Source organism: Schistocerca gregaria, chromosome 11, assembly GCF_023897955.1.
Source record: "Schistocerca gregaria isolate iqSchGreg1 chromosome 11, iqSchGreg1.2, whole genome shotgun sequence".
Lineage (NCBI taxonomy): Eukaryota > Metazoa > Arthropoda > Insecta > Orthoptera > Acrididae > Schistocerca > Schistocerca gregaria.
In genome coordinates, this window is record NC_064930.1 from 137181420 (window position 1) to 137203011 (window position 21592).

General features: G+C 47.8%; 1 protein-coding gene and 1 pseudogene across 12 annotated transcripts in view; one reads left to right on the top strand and one right to left on the bottom strand.

The window, feature by feature from the left end:
- LOC126294996 (neprilysin-2-like) overlaps positions 1 to 21592 on the bottom strand; it is a 485741-nt gene that overhangs the window by 159975 nt on the left and 304174 nt on the right. The gene's annotated exons all lie outside the window — the stretch shown is intronic.
- LOC126295573 (5S ribosomal RNA) lies at positions 1101 to 1218 on the top strand (annotated as a pseudogene).

The following is a 21592-nucleotide window of genomic DNA, read 5'->3' on the forward strand; positions in this document are numbered from 1 at the left end:
TATGACCCTCTTCAATTGTCGGCGGTCTCTGCAGCCAACAGACGAGTTCGGCCTGTACGCTTTTGTGCTGTACGTGTCCCTTCACGTTTCCACTTCACTATCACATCGGAAACAGTGGACCTAGGGACGTTTAGGAGTGTGGAAATCTCGCGTACAGACGTATGACACAAGTGACACCGAATCACCTGACCACATTCGAAGTCCGTGCGTTCCGCGGAGCGCCCCATTCTGCTCTCTCACGATGTCTGATGACAACTGAGGCCATTGATATGGAGTACCTGTCAGCACAATGCACCAAATATGGAAAACGTATCATTTTGGGGGAGGGGTTCCGGATACTTTTGATGATGATGATGACGTTTGGTTTCTTGGGCGCTCAAATGCGCGGTTATCAGCGGCCACACAAGTTTCCAACCTTTGCTCAGTCCAATCTCGCCACTTTCCTGACTGATGAAATGATGAGGACAACACAAACATCCAGTCATCCACAAACATCCAGTCATCTCGAGGTAGGTGAAAATCGCTGATCCCGCCGGGAATCGAACCCGGGAGGCGAGAACGCGACTGCGAGCCAGATACTTTTGATCACATAGTATATGAATTGAAGTTTGCATTGCCGAGGGCATTTACTTGGGTAGTTCGTGCAGCAATGTTGAGCAAAGTGCTGCGCTGAGCACTTGCGTATAGTAAGCAGAAAGACGTGAATGAGTGCTGGCTGTGGCAAAAGTTTTAATTCATTTCTTCAAGTTTCAGGATTATCGTAGATAAAGATGAAACTTAAATGTCTAAGGGAAATATTTAATTATAAGATCTGTACGACCATGTAACTGTTATGCCATTCTAAAAAAAGGTTCGAATGGCTCTGAGCACTAAGGGACTTAACATCTATGGTCATCAGTCCCCTAGAACTTAGAACTACTTAAACCTAACTAACCTAAGGACATGACACAATACCTAGTCATCACGAGGCAGAGAAAATCCCTGACCCCGCCGGGAATCGAACCCGGGAGCCCGAGCGTGGGAAGCGAGAATGGTACCACACAACCACGAGCTGCGGACTTATGCCATTCTGGTAATGAAACTACGCGTTAATACGAAACGCCAACAGCCTTGCCGCAGTGGTATCACCGCTTCCCGTCAGATCACCGAAGTTAAGCGCTGTCGGGCTGGGCTAGCACTTGGATGGGTGACCGCGCGGTCTGCCGAGCGCTGTTGGCGAGCGGGGTGCACTCAGCCCTTGTGAGGCAAACTGAGGAGCCACTTGACTGAGAAGTAGCGGCTTCCGTCTCGTAAACTAACATACGGCCGGGAGAGCGGTGTGCTGACCACGTGCCCCTCCACATCCGCATCCAGTGATGCCTATGAGGACGACACGGCGGCCGGTCGGTACCGTTGCGCCTCCATGGCCTGATAGGTCGGAGAGAGTTTAATACGAAACTCTTCTCAATGATCTACATCTACATCTCCATTTATACCCCGCAAGCCACCCGACGGTGTGTGGCGGAGCTACTTGATTGAGAAGGACACGTCCATGTTTGGCCCAGATCCGTACTTAGAACCGGATCGACGGACTCGAACAAACTGCGTATACGCTTCGCACAGCTTGCGGGCACATCTGGTACTGCTGAGAAAGGAATTCTGCCGCAGGCAGCGGCGTACGCTGCCTGGGGCCTGGGTCAGCCGTTGCGCGGTGCACAGGAAGTGAAAGGCAGTCCGGGCGGGTCCGCTCACCCGCGCTAAAAATACCCGTCCCGTCTGATCTCCCACTCGCCTCTCTCTCTCTCTGTCTCTCTCTCTCTCTCTCTCTCTCTCCCTCCCCTTCTCTCTGCTGCGATACCCGCAGCACAATCATTTCCCTCCCCAATGCTGCGATGTAATGCAACACATTCTAAGTTCCCTACTACACTACTGGCCATTAAAATTGCTACACCAAGAAGAAATGCAGATGATAAACAGGTATTCATTGGACAAATATATTATACTAGAACCGACAAGAGATTACATTTTCACCCCATTTGGGTGCATAGATCCTGAGAAATGAGTACCCAGAACAACCACCTCTGGCCTCGATACGCCTGGGCATTGAGTCAAACAGAGCCTGGATGGCGAGTACAGGTACAGCTGCCCATGCAGCTTCAACACGATACCACAGTTCATCGAGAGTAGTGACTGGCGTATTGTGACGAGCCAGTTGCTCGGCCACCATTGACCAGACGTTTTCAATAGGTGAGAGATCTGGAGAATGTGCTGGCCAGGGCAGCAGTCGAACATTTTCTGTATCCAGAAAGGCCCGTACAGGACCTGCCACATGCGGTCGTGCATTATCCTGCCGAAATGTAGGGTTTCGAAGGGATCGAATGAAGGGTAGACCTACGGATCGTAACAGATCTAAAATGTAACGTCCACTGTTCAAAGTGCTGTCAATACGAACGAGAGGTGACCGAGACGTGTAACCATGTCTCTCTCTCTTACGTGCACATTGGCGATATACATAAATCAAAATGGCATGCCCACCTTAACACATCTACAGTTACACATACATAAATACGGCGAACGTCACGGTGCGGTGCATGACAGAGGGGACCTTCTGCGCAGCCAGTCACGTCCTTCCCTGTTCCACTCGCAAAGCCGGCCGTTGTGGCTGTGCGGTTCTAGGCGCTTCAGTCCGGAACCACACGACCGCTACGGTCGCAGGTTCGAATCCTGCTTCTGGCACGGACGTGTGTTATGTCCTTAGGTTAGTCAGGTGTAAGTAGTTCTAAGTTCTATTGTTATATATGCGGCCTCGTTCACAGATGAACCAGACTTTCCTAGAATTCTTCCAATAAACTTAAGTCGACAATTCGACTTCCCTGCTATCGATCTTACGTGCTCGTTTCATTTCACATCGCTTTGCTACTCTACGCCGAACTATTTAATCGATATGACTGTGTCAAACAGGAGAGGCTAATAATATTTTACGCGAACATTACGAGGCTCTTTTTCTTATGATCTGCATTAAGTTACATTTTTCGGTATTTAGACCAAGCTGAGTCGCGCGGGATTAGCCGGGCAGTCTAGACGCTGCAGTCATGGACTGGCGGCTAGTCCCGGCGGAGGTTCGAGTCCTCCCTCGGGCATGGGTCTGTGTGTGTTTGTCCTCAGGATAGTTTAGGCCAAGTAGTGTGTAAGGTTAGGGACTGATGACCTTAGCAGTTAAGTCCCATAAGATTTCACGCACATTTTGAACATAGACCAAGCTGCCATTCACCAAGCCAAACAGAAATTTTGTCCAAGTCGTTCTATATCCTCCTACATCGACAACATTCCACGGTACGTTGCAGGGTTCTCTTACCTAACTAGTATTCTAGCCATTCCCGTAGCTCAGAACCAGACTCCAGACTTTTCGACTGTTTCAACAAAAGCTGTTCACGCAGACACGAGTACGTACAAATATTGGAAGTCGTTTTTCCAAGCGCCTTACGATACGGAAGAAGTTAGGATATTGTCTCATTTACAGCAATCGAACATAACCTGTATCTGTCTTGTAAAAAACCATCACCTTTTCCTATATGCTATTCATAGTTTATGTTACACTTCTATAAAAAGGCTCTCCTCCAGACAAATATCTCGAGTAATAACTCCTAAGAAATGTTTTCATTTCTGCAACCAGCCAGCATTTCGTACCTTCTCTACTTTGGCCATCGTCAGTCAATTCTTTTGCTGCTAACTAAATTTAACGTCGCAGTTCTTAATCTAGTTCTGACTTAAGTGACCTACACTGTGTTACCGTTGTTTTACTTTCGTCAAAGTTCATCTTACAACCTTTTTTCAACACACTATCTACTCCGTTGAATTGCTCTTTCAATTTTTTGCCGTCTCTGACAGAACTACAAAGTCTTATGCAAACAAAAATTATTTCCTTCCTTTCCCTGAACTTCAAGTCCGTTCCAATATTTATCAATAATTTCCTTTATTGCTTGCTCAACGTACAGATTCGATAGCATCGGGGAGACGGTACAACCCTCTCTCTCTCCGTTGTTAACTACTGTCTCTTTTTCATGTTCTCCGACTCTTTAACTCCAGTCTAGTTTCTATACAAGCTCCCAGTTTTTTGATCGAAAAGCGGGGAACACTAAAAAGTACCAGTAACAGTATAACGAGGCATCGAAATGTCACTGGACAACCGAAAACTTATCGTCATTTCGGAGTTCCTTGTTCAACCGAGCATTGAAGTCTCCAGTCATTAGAAATGATTCTAGGTGGGTCTGCGAATGGAATTGGGTCAGGCACCACAGTTGATACCACGACATAATGAAAACGAAACAGCTCACATTAATAACGAGTTATATGTCCGGGAGTGTTAGTGCGCCAGTTTTTTTTTCCTCATTTAAGTGTGTCACGTTACCACAATAACAGACAAAAAATCCATCTAGTGCAGTTAACTACGGATACACAGTCTGTTAAGTACGAGTGTGGACGGCATTACACACACATAGTAAAAGATGTCGGCTTAGTTCTTCCACAACCCAACAGGGGAACCTGTGTCCCTCATGCAATGTCCATAAAGCATTAGTTTACTTAGAATCCTTGATTGGGATACGCAAGAAGCGACGTGAGTGCAGCTTACGCATCACGTTCATCACAGATATTTGATGCCGACGCCAAACGCTGGTTCATTGACAAAACAATGGTCCCAAGCACCGCGGCAGGCTTTGCAGCGACTGGAAAGGAAGGTACTGTACTGTCCGTCACAGCTGCCTGACGCTAATCCTATTGAAAATGTGTGGTCTTACGTCAAAAAGAAGTTACAGGGAGAAAGGACCTGCACTTTGAAACAGATGTCAACGCAAATTCGACGCAGTTGCTCTTTTTCGGGTGAATAAGCGGAAAACTTGGTTTGATGCATGCCTCGGAGGTGCCAAACAATTATCGACGCTGCGGGTCACTAAACGTATTATTAATCATAATTTAATTTTTCTTTTATTCGCGTATGATGTTCGAATTTGTTTTAGTATGCTGTTAAATACATTTTTCTATTGATGAAGCCGACCACAATTTAGCTAACAGACTGTATTATCGCACTCTGTCACAAACTATGTAGTATACGATGTTTTCACACAAAATGAAGGGGTATTTGGGTACCTGTCGAATAGTTCATTTACTAGAGGGCTTTAAATAAGGATCCATTTGGGGGCACTCATATCTGCACCCGTTCCTCCGACTGCCAGAAACGTTCCCGCAGGCTGTGCAGGAACACAACCGTTTCTTAATATGTCGGAGCGTAAGGATGTAGTTCAGTTTCGAATCACACTGGTGCAGTAATAGGCGATGGGAAGTAGTTCTACATGTATTCGCATGTGCTCTGAAACGGTCTCAGAGGAATGTTAGAGTTTATCGTCCCGTCGACGACGTGGTCGTTGGAGATTCAGGGCAAGCTCTGACTGCAGACGGATGGAAGGGGACCCTGACCTAATCCCTTTCAGAGAAACCGACCCAGTATTCGCATCGAGAGAATTGGGGAAACCACATAAAAACTCTGCGTGGATCTGAAACGCCGTCCCCCCGAATATAAGTCCATTGTCTTACCTCAGCGTCACCCGGTGCTACATCTACACTACTGGCCATTAAAATTGCTACAGCAAGAAGAAATGGGATGATAAACCCGTATTCATTGGACAAATATATTATACTAGAACTGACATGTGATTACAATTTCAGGCGATAAGGGTGCATAGATCCAGAGAAATCAGTACCCAGAACAACGACCTCTGGCCGTAATAACGGCCTTCATACGCCTGGGCATTGAGTCGAACAGAGCTTGGATGGCGTGTACAGGTGTACAGGTACAGCTGCCCATGCAGCTTCAACACGATACCGCATTTCATCGAAGTAGGGACTGCCGTATTGTGACGAGCCAGTTGCTCGGCCACCATTGACCAGAGGTTTTCAATTGGTGAGAGATCTGGAGAAGATGCTGGCCAGGGCAGCAGTCGAACATTTTCTGTATCCAGAAAGGCCTGTACAGGGCCTTCAACATGCGGTCGTGCATTATCCTGCTGAAATGTAGGGTTTCGCAGGGATCGAATGAAGGGTAGAGACACGGGTCGTAACACATCTGAAATGTAACGTCCACCGTTCAAAGTGCCGTCAATGCGAACAAGAGGTGACCGAGACGTGTAACCAATGGCACCCCATACCATCACGCCGGGTGATACGCCAGAATGGCGATGACGAATACACGCTTCCAATGTGCGTTCACAGCGATGTCGCCAAACACGGATGCGACCATGCTGATGCTGTAAAAAGAACCTGGATGCATCCGAAAAAATGACGTTTTGCCATTCGCGCACCCAGGTTCGTCGCCGACTGCACCATCGCAGGCGCTCCTGTCTGTGATGCAGCGCCAAAGAGTAACCGCAGCCACGGTCTCCGAGCTGATAGTCCATGCTGCTGCAAACGTCGTCGAACTGTTGGTGCAGATGGTTGTCGTCTTGCAAACGTCCCCATCTGTTGACTCAGGGATCGAGACGTGGCTCCACGATCCGTTACAGCCGTGCAGATAAGATGCCTGTCATCTCGACTGCTAGTGATACGAGGCCGTTGGGATCCAGCACGGCGTTCCGTATTACGCTCCTGAACCCACCGATTCCACATCCTGCCAAGAATCATTGGATCTCGACCAACGCGAGCAGCAATGTCGCGATACGATAAACCGGAATTTCGATAGGCTACAATCCGACCTTTATCAGAGTCGGAAACGTGATGGTACGCATTTCTCCTCCTTAAACGAGGCATGACAACAACGTTTCACCATGCAACGCCGGTCAACTGCTGTTTGTGTAAGATAAACCGGTTGGAAACTTTCCTCATGTCAGCACGTTGTAGGTGTCGCCCCCGGCGCCAACTTTGTGTGAATGCTCTGAAAAGCTAATCATTTGCATATCACAGAATCTTCTTCCTGTCGGTTAAATTTCGCGTCTGTAGCACGTGATCTTCGTAGTGTAGTAATTTTAGTAGCCAGTAGTGTAAATCTGCGTGGATTTGAACAGCCGTCATCCCGAATACAAGTCCATTGCATGGCGGAGAGTACGTCGTAGCAGTTTTATCGAGATGATGTCGAGTTCCATTTGTGTACTGAGAGAGGAGAAAATTACTACCCATATTACAATTTAAAGCCATTATGACTATATTTCGACGTGACTGTATCAAAAATTATGAAAAAGTTTATTTAAATAACCGCTACCAGTCACAAAATTTGTTACTACTGTATTATTTATTGAGCAACATGTTTCGGGGAATACCCCATCTTCAGGCTCAAAGGCCTTACAAAAACATATTTTAACTTTTTGACTTTAATGTTAAAATATGTTTTTGTAAGGCCTTTGAGCCTGAAGATGGGGTATTCCCCGAAACATGTTGCTCAATAAATAATACAGTAGTAACAAATTTTGTGACTGGTAGCGGTTATTTAAATAAACTTTTTCATACTACCCATATGCCTCTTGATGCGCCCCTATCTCTGCTATTTAAACTCATGATCTCTAAGCGTGGGTTACGTTGGTGACAGCTCAACAGTCGCACATTTATCTTGATAATAATGGATCTCTAATGTAACGTAGGGACCTCCCTGGTGCCCTCCCATCTCGCGCTATGTTCACCGGGCAACAAAAAGAAGCAGTGAGACTGGTTTAAACGTCCCGTCGACATCGAGGTCATTAGAGACGGAGCGCCAGCTCGGACTGTTTCAAGGGTGGGGAAGGAAATCGGGCGTGCGCTTTCGAAGAAACTATCCCGGCATTTGCGCGGCTCATCTGAATCTGGATGGCCGGACGCAGGTCTGAACCGTGGTTCTGGCGAATGCGAGTCCAGAGTGCCAGCCAGTGCGTCACCCCACAACGTTGGCGCATTGTCAGGAGAGAGTGACAAGTTCCAGGTTTCCTGGAGAGAGAGAGAGTTCTGCTGCACTACAGATAACAGGCGCTTCTCAGTGCGAGGCAGTGGAGACGTGCTTCAACAGTTCACGCACACGGCACAGTAGAATTCTCGCGGGGAAAACGCCTAAACTGCACACAGCTTGACCGTGAAAGTTTGACGGTATGCAATGTCGTGTACAGCCTTACTGAACTGGCGCCAGAAATTTGACCAAGGCCGCACAGACGTGGACGAGGCTGATCTGTCAAACGGTTCACATTGTGCAGCAGGGGAATTTCATCTTTTCGTCGCGCCAAACGAACACCTGCGGGGGCGAAGTAGATTTTTTAACCTTGAGGACGTTCCCACAGCGGTTCACAAATGAAGGAGCTGATTTGTATCGTAGAGTTGGTGTTTGATTGGTAAAACGCTCCGTTCAGTGTTTACGGAGACTTGCTGATAAATACAGATGGGCCTAGAAAAACGTACGTAGTATTTGATAGTTAATATCTTTGGAACTAAATGACGCGTCGTTGCAGTTTTGCGCCTTAGAGTACTCCATTGCTTTCTCAAGATATCTAGGCGCGCGTTTCCCAGTAGCTGACAGTGCAGTCATGAATGAAGTAAGATTAGCTGTTTGAGCAAGGCCGTATCCAAGTGGTACCGGAAATATAAAAACATGATGGACGTAAAAATGCCAATGGCGTAATACACACATGAAAAAGTTTTACATCATCCTGGTTCCAAGAACTCCTGAAGACGGACGTTGACTGTGGATATTGTAAGACACAGTCCCTTTGACTGTTCAGAGATGTCACTAAAACCGCCGAAAGATGTAAACAGCCATGCATGAGCAGCGCCTATTAGACGGAGGGGGTCCGACAGCCGATCAGCTCCAGTCATTCCACCAGGAAGGAGGTACACGGCTCGTGTTGTCTGTAGTTCAACCGTGCCTAGACGGTCAATACCGCGGTTCGATCGCGTCCGAATTGTTACTTTGTGCCAGGAATGGCTCTCAACAAGGGAAGTGTCCAGGTCTCTCGGAGTGAACCAAAGCGATGTTGTTCGGACACGTAGGAGATACAGAGAGACAGGAGCTGTCGATGACATGCCTCGCTCAGGCCGCCCGAGGGCTACTGCTACAGTGGATGACCGCCACCTACGGATTATGGCTCGGAGGAACCCTGATAGCAACGCCACCAAATTGAATAATGCTTTTCGAGCTGCCACAGAACGTCGTGTTACGACTCAAACTTTGGGCAATAGGCTGCACGATGCGGAACTTCACTCCCGACGTATACGGCGAGGTCTATCGTTGCATCCACGACACCGTGCACTGCGGTACAGATGGGGCCCAACAACATGCAGAATGGACCGCTCAGGATTGGCATCACGTCCTCTTCACCGAAGAGTGTCGCATATGCCTTCAACCAGACAATCGATGGAGACGTGTTTGGAGGCAACCCGGTCAGGCTGAACGCCTTAGACACTTTGTCTGTAAATGATTATGACGGATAACCTTTCCTTTCATACACTCAACAGCCAAAGAAGGAGCTACTCCAGCCTAATATGCTGTAGGACCCTGCGAGCACACAGACGTGGCATGGACTCGGCAGTGCTGCAGGGAACTGGCATCAAGAATGCTGCAAGGCTGTCCTCAAATCCACAAGTATACGAGGCGGTGGAGATCTCTTCTCAAGAGCACGTGGCAAGGCGTCCCAGATATTGTCAATAAGGTTCAAGTCTGGGGAGTTTGGTGGCCAGCGGAGGTGTTTGAAGTCGGAAGAGTGACCCTGGAGACACTCTGTGGCAATTCTGGACGTGTGGGGTGTCGCATTGCTCTGCTGAAAATGCTCAAGTCCGTCGGAATGCACGATGGATACAGGTTATCAGACAGGATGCTTACATGTCACCTGTCAGAGTCGTATCTAGACGTATCAGTAGTTCCATATCACTCCAACTGCACACACCCCACACCATTACAGAGCCTCCACCAAGTTGAAGAGCCCTGCTGACATGCAGGGTCCATGGATTAGTGAGGTTGTCTCCATACCCATACAAATGGTTCAAATGGTTCTGAGCACTATGGGACTTAGCTGCTGTGGTCATCAGTCCCCTAGAACTTAGAACTACTTAAACCTAAGGACATCACACACATCCATGCGCGAGGCAGGATTCGAACCTGCGACCGTAGCGGTCGAGGAGCTCCGGGCTGTAGCGCATACGCATACACCTGGATCCGCTCAATACAATTCTATTCACTTGATAGAATTTGAAACGACACTCGTCCGACCAGGCGACATGTTCCTCGTCATCAACAGGTTAATACCGGTGTTGACGGGCCCAGGAGAGGCGTAAAGCTTGGTGCTGTGCTGTCATCGAGGGAACACGAGTGGCCCTTCGACTCCGAAAGCCCATATCGATGATGTTTGGTTCAATGGTTCGCACGCTGACACTTGTTGATGGCCCAGCATTGAGATCTCCAGGAATTTGCAGAAGGGTTGCAATTCGGTCACATTGAACGATTCTCTTCCGTCGTACATGGTCCCGTTCTTGCAGGAATGTTTTCCTACCGCAGCGATGTTGGAGATCTGATGTTTTAACGGATTCCTGATATTCACGGTACACCCTTGAAATGGCCGTACGGCAAAATCCCCACTCCATCGCTACCCCGGAGATCCTGTGTCCCATCGCCTGTGCACTGAATATAACACCGCGTTCAATCTCACTTAAATCTTGATAAACCTGCTATTGCAGCATTAACCGATCTAACAACTGCGCCAGACACTTGTCTTATATAGGCCTTGCCGCCGTATTCTGCTTGTTTACGTATCTCTGAATTTGAATACGCTGCCTATACCAGTGTCTTTGGCGCTTCAGTATATACACTCCTGGAAATGGAAAAAAGAACACATTGACACCGGTGTGTCAGACCCACCATACTTGCTCCGGACACTGCGAGAGGGCTGTACAAGCAATGATCACACGCACGGCACAGCGGACACACCAGGAACCGCGGTGTTGGCCGTCGAATGGCGCTAGCTGCGCAGCATTTGTGCACCGCCGCCGTCAGTGTCAGCCAGTTTGCCGTGCCATACGGAGCTCCATCGCAGTCTTTAACACTGGTAGCATGCCGCGACAGCGTGGACGTGAACCGTATGTGCAGTTCACGGACTTTGAGCGAGGGCGTATAGTGGGCATGCGGTCGGCCAGGTGGACGTACCGCCGAATTGCTCGACACCTGGGGCGTGAGGTCTCCACAGTACATCGATGTTGTCGCCAGTGGTCGGCGGAAGGTGCACGTGCCCGTCGACTTGGGACCGGACCGCAGCGACGCACGGATGCACGCCAAGACCGTAGGATCCTACGCAGTGCCGTAGGGGACCGCACCGCCACTTCCCAGCAAATTAGGGACACTGTTGCTCCTGGGGTATCGGCGAGGACCATTCGCAACCGTCTCCATGAAGCTGGGCTACGGTCCCGCACACCGTTAGGCCGTCTTCCGCACACGCCCCAACATCGTGCAGCCCGCCTCCAGTGGTGTCGCGACAGGCGTGAATGGAGGGACGAATGGAGACGTGTCGTCTTCAGCGATGAGAGTCGCTTCTGCCTTGGTGCCAATGATGGTCGTATGCGTGTTTGGCGCCGTGCAGGTGAGCGCCACTATCAGGACTGCATACGACCGAGGCACACAGGGCCAACACCCGGCATCATGGTGTGGGGAGCGATCTCCTACACTGGCCGTACACCTCTGGTGATCTTCGAGGGGACACTGAATAGTGCACGGTACATCCAAACCGTCATGGAACCCATCGTTCTACCATTCCTAGACCGGCAAGGGAACTTGCTGTTCCAACAGGACAATGCACGTCCGCATGTATCCCGTGCCACCCAACGTGCTCTAGAAGGTGTAAGTCAACTACCCTGGCCAGCAAGATCTCCGGATCTGTCCCCCATTGAGCATGTCTGGGACTGGATGAAGCGTCGTCTCACGCGGTCTGCACGTCCAGCACGAACGCTGGTCCAACTGAGGCGCCAGGTGGAAATGGCATGGCAAGCCGTTCCACAGGACTACATCCAGCATCTCTACGATCGTCTCCATGGGAGAATAGCAGCCTGCATTGCTGCGAAAGGTGGATATTCACTGTACTAGTGCCGACATTGTGCATGCTCTGTTGCCTGTGTCTATGTGCCTGTGGTTCTGTCAGTGTGATCATGTGATGTATCTGACCCCAGGAATGTGTCAATAAAGTTTCCCCTTCCTGGGACAATGAATTCACGGTGTTCTTATTTCAATTTCCAGGAGTGTAATTGCTCTCTGCTGGCAGCAACAAGCTCCGCATCTGCTTCTACACTGACGGACCCAGCTCTCCGTAGGTCTAGTGGTTAATTTCGCATTACACAACGTGGTCCGGACACTTTTGATTAGACAGTGTAAACAGTGCCGTCGCAGACTTCGTGCTACCGGCTGCGACTGAACGGCGGGAGGGAAATCGGAACCGCAGTGAATGAAGGGCAGGACAAGAGCCGAAAGCCGTGGGACTGTTCCCGGGCGGACTTTCTGCCACGGCGCTGGGGCCACCTTTCACCGAAAATAGCGCCGCCCCGTGCTTTCACCGCAGCCGCAGCTCCTGGTCCATTAGTCATCTCCGTTAATCAGCTGCGACCTGCTCCCTACTCGCACACTACAGCGCTAATGCGCTCCGGTTACATCCGAACACGTCACCATCTCCACGCCAACAGCCCTGCGTACACGGCAGTGGGACCAATGTTTTTAAACTTGTGCCGTTGGTATGATCCAACCACACGCGATGTGCTGCAAATTAAATGGGCCAGTTCAGAAAGTGGGGATCTGGACAAAGAGACCGACAAAAGAACTGTACGAACGCGGAGAGACGATTACAAACATCGGCTAGCGGGGTGGCCGCGTGGTCTTAGCGCTTTGTCATGGTTCCAATGGTTACCCCGCGTCGGAGGTTCGCGTCCTCCCTCGGACACGGGTGTGTGTGCGTTCTCCTTACTGTAAGTTGTTTAAGTTAGAAAAATGGTTCAAATGCCTCTGAGCACCCTGGGCCTTAACATCAGAGGTCATCAATACCCTAGAACTTAAACGTAACTAACCTAAGGACATCACACACATCAATGCACGAGGCAGGATTCGAACCTGCCACCGTAGCGGTCGCGCGGTTCCAGACTGAAGCGCCTAGAACCGCTCGGCCACAACGGCCGGCAGACAAGAAGACAATAGAGGATTTCGAAACGTGGTGCTACAGAAGAATGCTGAAGATTAGGTGGGTAGATGACGCAACTAATGGCGAGTTACTGAATAGAGTTGGGGAGAAGAAGAAGTTATGGCACAACTTGACTAGAAGAAGGGATCGGTTGGTAGGACATGTTCTGAGGCATCAAGGGATCACCAATTTAGTATTGGAGGGTAAAAATCGTAGAGGGAGACCAAGAGATGAATACACTAAGCAGATTCAGAAGGCTGTAGGGTGCAGTAGATACTGGGAGATGAAGAAGCTTGCACAGGATAGAGTAGGATGGAGAGCTGCATCGAGCGTCTTCGGACTGAACACAACAACAACGACAACAGCAACCCTTAACGCATAAGGCGACTTTCCTCTAACGTATATTACGACGTATGGTCTCTGGGAACCTATGTTTAAACTGAAATTTAGCGGATAAATGGCTCTGAGCACTATGGGACTTGACTTCTGAGGTCATCAGTCCCCTAGAACATAGAGCTACTTAAACCTAACTAACCTAAGAACATCACACACATCCATGCCCGAGGATTCGAACCTGCGACAGTAGCAGCAGCGCGGTTCCAGACTGAAGCGCCTAGAACCATTCGGCCACTGCGGCCGTCTAGTTTAAGTTAGACTAAGTAGTGTGTAAGTCTAGGGTCCGATGACCTCAGCAGTTTGGTCCCTTAGGAAGTTACAACAAATTTCCAAACAAGCAAAACCAGGAAAGAAGGGCATAGTACCACGGAAACATACATAACACAGGGTTAACGAAAATAGATCGACCAAAAGTAGTGACAACTAAGAGAGCAAAAACCAACTGGGCAAAGGAAACGATGGAAGGCCTCAATAAATTCAACATTTCCACAGAAGACATGACAGACAGGGGAAAATACAGAGACAAAAAAATAAGAAAACAAAAATTTCGAGAAACGCCCAAGGAGAAGAAAAAGGAAAAGAAGTGGGCAGAAAAGAGAAAGAAGAAACAGAGTGTATTATATAAGAGACTTTTGGGGTAAAAAAGAAATAGACATAAAAATGCCACTAAAACTCTGTTTTAGCGTTCTCCTCACCTGAGAATTAACGTCAGTAATAATAATGATAGCCAAAAAACAGATACACGACTCACTAAGCGTATTCACGTGGAGTTGCAGTCCATCTATGCAACTAAATGGAAGGTTGTTAGACCTTACTTTCTCCCAGTTTATACAGTTTACGGGGATGCAGCCGGCCGTTGTCGATAACGTCAGATATCTCGGCAGGAGCACACCCTGTCATTTATAGGGCATAACTGCAGGAAGTAAATGCAGTGCAAGCGAATTTAAAGCCTGGATTTCCAGAGATAGTACACACACACCACAAACAGTAGCGCCGTCACACACCAAAGGTGAGCGAAGTCAGAAGTTATCGATGTGTTGTTGTTGTTTGTTTGTTTGTTGTGCTCTTCAGTCCAGAGACTGGTTTCATGCAGCTCTCCATGCTCCTCCATCGTCTGCAAGCCCCTTCATCTCCGAATAACTATAGCAACCTACATCCTTCTGAATCTGTTTAGTGTATTCACCTACATCCTTCTGAATCTGCTTAGTGTATTCATCTCTTGGTCTCCCTCTACGATTTTTACACTCCACGCTGCCCTCCAATACTAAGTTGGTGATCCGTTGATGCCTCAGAACGATTTAGGGGAATCACGGAAAACCTATATCAGGATAGCTGGGGTTTGAACCGTCGTCCTCCCGAATGCGAGTCCATTGTGCTAACCGCTGCGCCATTCCGGTCTGTGTTATTTGAACGTTCTGTACGTTGAATCCAAATGGGAGGAGTCTGTGTACAACCACCGTCTTAAAAAACTTCTATACATATTTCCAGAATGAGATTTTCACTCTGTAGCAAAGTGTGCGCTGATATGAAACTTCCTGGTAGATTAAAACTGTGTGTCGGACCAAGACTCGAACTCGGGACCTTTTCATTTCACGGGCAAGAGCTCTACCAACTGAGATACCCAAGCACGACTCACGCCCCGTCCTCACAGCTTTAATTCCTTTCTTTCAGGAGTGCTAGTTCTGCAAGGTCCGCAGGAGAGCTTCTGTGAAGTTTGGAAAGTAGGAGACGAGATACTGGTAGCAGTAAAGCTGTGAGGACGGGGCGTGAGTCGTGCTCGGGCAGCTCAGTTGGTAGAGCACTTGCCCAGGAAAGGCAAAGGTCCCGAGTTTGGGCCCCTGTCTGGCACACAGTTTTAATCTGACAGGAAGTTTCATTTCTGTATTTTATTAATTCAGTCTCGAAACATTTTCGACTGACGAGACATATGGCCCAGGTCAAAAGTCTCTCTTCTCCCCGTATTGTGTGACGCCACAGAGGCCGTTGCCCTCGGTGGAGCTGTGTGGTGTGGTCGGCAGCAGGTCGAGTTTCCGCTCCAGTTTTTTCTTTCCCCGGTCGGCAGTTAATTTCTCTGAGATAAGACAAGACCGAGTTTGAAAGTTGCAGCTCCGTTTCCTGGCAGACCCGGGAAGCGAAAGTTTATGAGCTATGTGGACAAGTCAGGTGTACGATAGGGCAACAAGTCCGGAGCTACTTAGTACGTACAAGACTCCCCATTAAAATGGCAACACGAAGGATAGCAAGTACTGACCTTTGATTTATTGCCTGTACACAGTACAGCAGGCGGAGCAGAAGATCAAATCTGTAAGTGATTTGGGGCTATAACAGACGCCTCTGGGTGCAACTGGCCAGCTGGCATGAGAGATACGGGCGTTAATTCGATAATGATTCAACTGTATGCCAGAGTCCATCAGCAGTAGTTGCTGGAGTGGTGGCATCCCGATCTTTTGCAATTCGTGATCAGGTGTCTTCAGCGGATGAGAGATCTGCAGAATATCGTGGCTGAGGCAGCCGTCCAAAACCCTTTGTATCGTGTCGGTCAGCGCAACACACACATCGCGCGGTCTTGCGATATCTTGTTGAAAGACGGAAGAGCTGATCAGCAAAGCTAGAGACTGATCTTTATTCCTGTAACTTTCGTGATACTTTCCTTTCTGTGCCACGAATATTTGAAAAGAGCGGGTTTTTATGTATAATGTCTGTAGGCAGCAGAACACTCGTATCCGTAGGTTGATAGTGTGAGTTAATGAGCATTGCGCTCTCATTTAAGTATATGGCCGAAAGAGTCAGCCTACAGGAATTGTGGAACGGACCCTGTCGTCCAGGACCGCGTGCCACAAAGGGCGCAGATTCACCACGAGATGGGGAAACTCACAGGCGTCTCTTGTCTACTGAGGCGTAAGCGCTGTAGTGTTCGAGTGAGACAGACGAGAACCTACGTCATAGGGAAACCCATTAGGAGCCGTTTGTGGCCGAGGAGACGTAGCAGTGTTAAATATGGCGGACCTAACATCGGCCGTAAAGGGAAACATTTATGAAAACTGTTTAATTCTGTAATAATGCAGGGAATCAAGCCACAGTAATTTTAATGTGCCATCCCCCATAAATTTTCATGATAATCCCAATAAAACTTGAATATTGATCATATATAGAATAGTTTAGGATTTGCTATTAAAGTGAAATTGCCAAGCTTTACAACAAAGACCTGAAAGCTAGAATCTGAAAGCTTCAGTCGATCTTAACGATCGACATTTCATACAGAAGTGCATCATTAAAATAACAAACGTTGTAAATATCAACTTTGTAACTTTATTTGTTTAAAAGATATAGTAAATTTAAATTTATTTTCCATTAAGCATCAGATCATCATTCCTCCACACAAAACACATTGAACGATGATAGCATGATACCTTATTTAATGATTAGGGAATAGAATATTTATAGTAAAGTGTAGTGCATGATAGTTACTTTTGTTGTTTATGTCTGCCCCTGGTAGCTGATTGGTCAGCGCGACAGATTGTCACATCTAAGGGCCCGGGTTCGATTCCCGGCTGGGACGGACATTTTCTCCGTTCAGGGACAGGATGTTGAGTTGTCGTTATCATCATCATTTCATCCCCATCGATACGCAAGTCGCCGAAGTGGCGCCTACTCGAAAGACTTGATAGCGTTACGGAGATGTTTAGCAAACTCGAGTGGCAGACTCTGCAACAGAGGCGCTCTGCATCGCGGTGTAGCTTGCTGTCCAGGTTTCGTGAGGGTGTGTTTTCTGGATGAGGTATCGAATATATTGCTTCCACCTACTTATATCTACCGAGGAGATCACGAATGTAAAATTAGAGAGATTCGAGCGCGCACGTATGATTTCAGACAGTCGTTCTTCCCGCGAACCATACGCGACTGGAACAGAAAAGGGAGGTAATGACAGTGGCACGTAAAGTGCCCTCCGCCACACATCGTTGGGTGGCTTGCGGAGTATAAATTTAGATGTAGATGTAAACTTGCAGCAGGCGTACGGTCTACCAGACGGGAGGCCCTAGTCACAAGACATTTTTTAAATTTGATGTTTAGCAATTTTTGCCGATCGCTGCTTTGCTCCAATTACAGAATGATGATCTTATGATGCTGCAGTTCTTATTTCCGTGCTTGCTGACATAACTGGATTGGGAGTTCCGGCTTATCCAAGTAACTTTTGGAATTTTGTTCTGCCCAGACATGTTTCAGCGCTTACTGTGCTATTATCAACGGGTTACTTTATTTCCTTCCCGTAAAATTGTTATTCTATGTATTGTGTATTAAACCGGGGACCAAGAAACGACGGAGAGGCTCCGTCCCCGCCGCAGCCGCAGTGGTCCACAACGCCACGACGACTACCTCAGTGCACTTCACCCCTCCGCCGCCCCACACCGACCCCAGGGCTATTGTGCGGTTCGGTGGACCCCCCAGGGAACGTCTCACACCAGACGAGTGTAACTCCTACGTTTGCGTGGTAGAGTAACGGTGGTGTACGCGTACGTGGAGAACTTGTTTGCGCAGCAATCGCCGACATAGTGTAATTGAGGCGGACCAAGGGGAACCAGTCCGCATTCGCCGAGGCGGATGGAAAACCGCCTAAAAACCATCCACAGACTGGCCGGCTCACCGGATCTCGACACAAATCCGCCGGGCGGATTCGTGCCGGGGACCGCTCGGCTAACCAGGACGGCCAAATTTGTTATTACGTATTAACGTTTTTTTTTGTACCAAATGTTTTCTCTAAACGTTCAAATGTAATAAAACTCCAAAACTCCAAACGTGTCTTGCATAATGCGGTATTCATCATCAAATCACAGAATATTAAAAAACTAAAAACCCGCCTCGATTGCGAAAAAAGCACCTAGTGTTAAGTGTTATCCCAGGTTTCGAGAAGATAACTACACCTTCTTCAGAATAACAATAAAATCCACAAGTGCCTAAGAAGACCTTTGTCAATGATTAAAAGAACACGACAGCTATACATTTATAAACGAAAAAGAAAAGGAAGACACGAACAGTACATGTGTACAAAGTCAAAACCACAACTTTACTTAATGGTGTACGCTCCACCTAACACCGGCCTATGCTCGATGGGCGATGACCCGCCATAAACCTGGCTTAACAACACTAGGTATTTTTTTCGCAATCGAGACGGGTTTTTATTTTTTTCATATATTAACCAACGATTGCTGACGTGCTGCGATGTTGAAGGTTCTTAAAATCACAGAATACTTTCTAAAACTTTAAATACACATAGATGTAGACGTATGTGCTACTTTCAAAAGTTGTTGCACTCTGAAAGAAAATGGGCGATCAGGAAAAATAAATGAGGTAACACCAGGCTGCGCTGAAATGTGTAAAAATGGGTGAAACAAAAAAGAGTAAATAGGCGGTATTTTGCGTAAGAGTAAATAATTTTTTTGTATGTCTGGGTCACAAATCTAAGTGCTTATAATTCGCAAACCAATGCATAGGTGTCCGTGGTAGCAGCGAGTGAACCTCGATTGCTCCTTGTGGCTCCTAGTGCTAACTCCACACGGAATCGCCTGCCGTGATAGCCGTGTGACGTCAACACTTGCACGGCTTCTAATGCCGATACGCTTACCTCTCAAAGCCGAGCCGAATCCACAACGCAAATGACGGTGTAAATAGAACATCAGGATGCATTCAAAACATTTTTTTTTTATCCCATCGTGGATCTGGAGGACTACGACCGCGATGAATGTAGGGTTTCAGAAATGATTGTAAATATTCAGAAACGATTGTAAACGTTAGGAATTTTATTTTGTTTCCTTGCAGCATTGACGTTTATAATGTTACCCAAATATACATTTAGAACCGTACACCAACTGATGATGAGACACTAGGCCATTCAGTAAACGGTAACGGTCTCCGTAGGGACATCATTTTACGTATTCATATAAAAAAATAATAAAAAAAACAAGCGAAAGAATCGCCTTTGGAGTTTACTGAGCGCTGTTGAGCATAAGGTATTTTCAGCATTTCAACAGAACCACCAGCACCTGAGTATGAAGTAGTGCGTGGTCTTGAAATAGAGAAATCACTGATTTGTTTTTTCGCTAACAGTAACGTTCTCAACTCGAACTGGGCTATAAATTCTGTGATAAAGTCCAGTCCAGACAGAGACTACACATAACAGCAAAACTCGCAGCAGCTGAAGAATACGGCTTGTTAGGTTGTGGAAATGCATTCATATTACACACTGAAGTGCTAAAGAAACTGGCATGGGCAAGCGTATTCAATACAGAGATATGTAAACAGGCAGAACGCCTACAAAAGACAATAAGTGTCTGCGCGCAGATGTTAGATCTGTTACTGATGTTACTATGGCAGGTAAACAAACATTTAAGTCAGATTTAAAGTGGTGTTATAGTCCGCGCACGATCGATAGGACACAGCATCTCCGAGGTAGCGATGAACTGGGGATTTTCCCGTACGACCATTTCAAAACAATGTTCAAATGTGTGTGAAATCTTATGGGACCTGACTGCTAAGGTCATCAGTCCCTAAGCTTACACACTACTTAACCTAAATTATCCTAAGGACAAACACACACACCCATGCCCGAGGGAGGACTCGAACCTCCGCCGGGACCAGCCGCACAGTCCATGCATGACTGCAGCGCCCCTGACCGCTCGGCTAATCCCGCGCGGCTACGACCATTTCACGAGTGTACTGTGAGTATCAGGAATCCGTAAAACATCAAATTTCCGACATCCTGCAAGAACTCGACCAACGACGACTGAAGAGGATCGTTCAACTTGAGAGAAGTGCAACCTTTCCGCAAATTGCTGCAGATTTCAATGTTCGGCCATCAACAAGTGTCAGCGTGCGAACCATTCGACGAAGCATCATCGATATGGGGTTTCGGTGCCGAAGGCCCACTCGTGTACCCTTGATGACTGCACGACACAAAGCTTTACGCCTCGCCTGGGCCCGTCAACACAGACATTGGACTGTTGATGACTGGCAACATGTTCCCTGGTCTGACGAATCTCGCTTCAAATTGTATAGAGCGGATGGACGTGTACGGGTATGGGGACAACCACATGAATCCATGTACCTTCAAAGACAGCAGGGGACTGTTCAAACTAGTGGAGGCTCTGTAATGGTGTGGGGCGTGTGCAGTTGGAGTGATATGGGATCCCTGATACGTCTAGATACGACTCTGACAGGTGACATGTAAGCATCCTGTCTGATAACCTGCATCCACCCGTGTCCATTGTGCATTCCGACGGACTTCGGCAATTCCAGCAGGACAATGCGACACCTACACACCCATAAATGCCACAGTGTATTTCAATAGACACTCTTCCAAGTTTAAACACTTCCACTGGCCACCAAACTACCTGGACATGAACATTATCTGGGATGCCTAGCAACGTGCTGTTCAGAAGAGATCTCCACCCGCTTTTACATTTACGGATTTCTGGGCAGCTCTGCAGGATTCATGGTGTCAGTTCCCTCCAGCACCTCTCCAGACATGAGTCGTGTTGCGGCACTTCTGCGTGCTCCAGGGGATCCTGCACGATATTAGGCAGGTGTACCAGTTTCTTTGGCTCTTCAGTTTCTATTGTGTACGTATTTCCTCCTGAACCAATGGATCGATTTCAATCAAAATTGGTACACATATTCCACACAGTCAGGAAACAATCGCTGTGAGTGTAAGATCCACGCCGCGCGCGATTAGCCGAGCGGCCTGGGGCGCTGCAGTCATGAACTGTGCGGCTGATCCCGGCGGAGGTTCGAGTCCTCCCTCGGGCATGGGTGTGTGTGTTTGTCCTCAGGATAACTTAGGTTAAGCAGTGTGCAAGCTTAGGGACTGATGACCTTAGCAGTCCCACAAGATTTCACGCACATTTGAACATGTTTCTGTAACATCCCCCCTACCTATAACAGTTCAGGAGATATGAGGTGATGACCAGCGAGATGTCTGAAAGGCTACCGCATCATAGATGACGTTTATTATTTGTTTGCTACTAACTGTATTCGCATCATATTTCGCAGACCATATCTACACAAGCCGCTGAATGTAC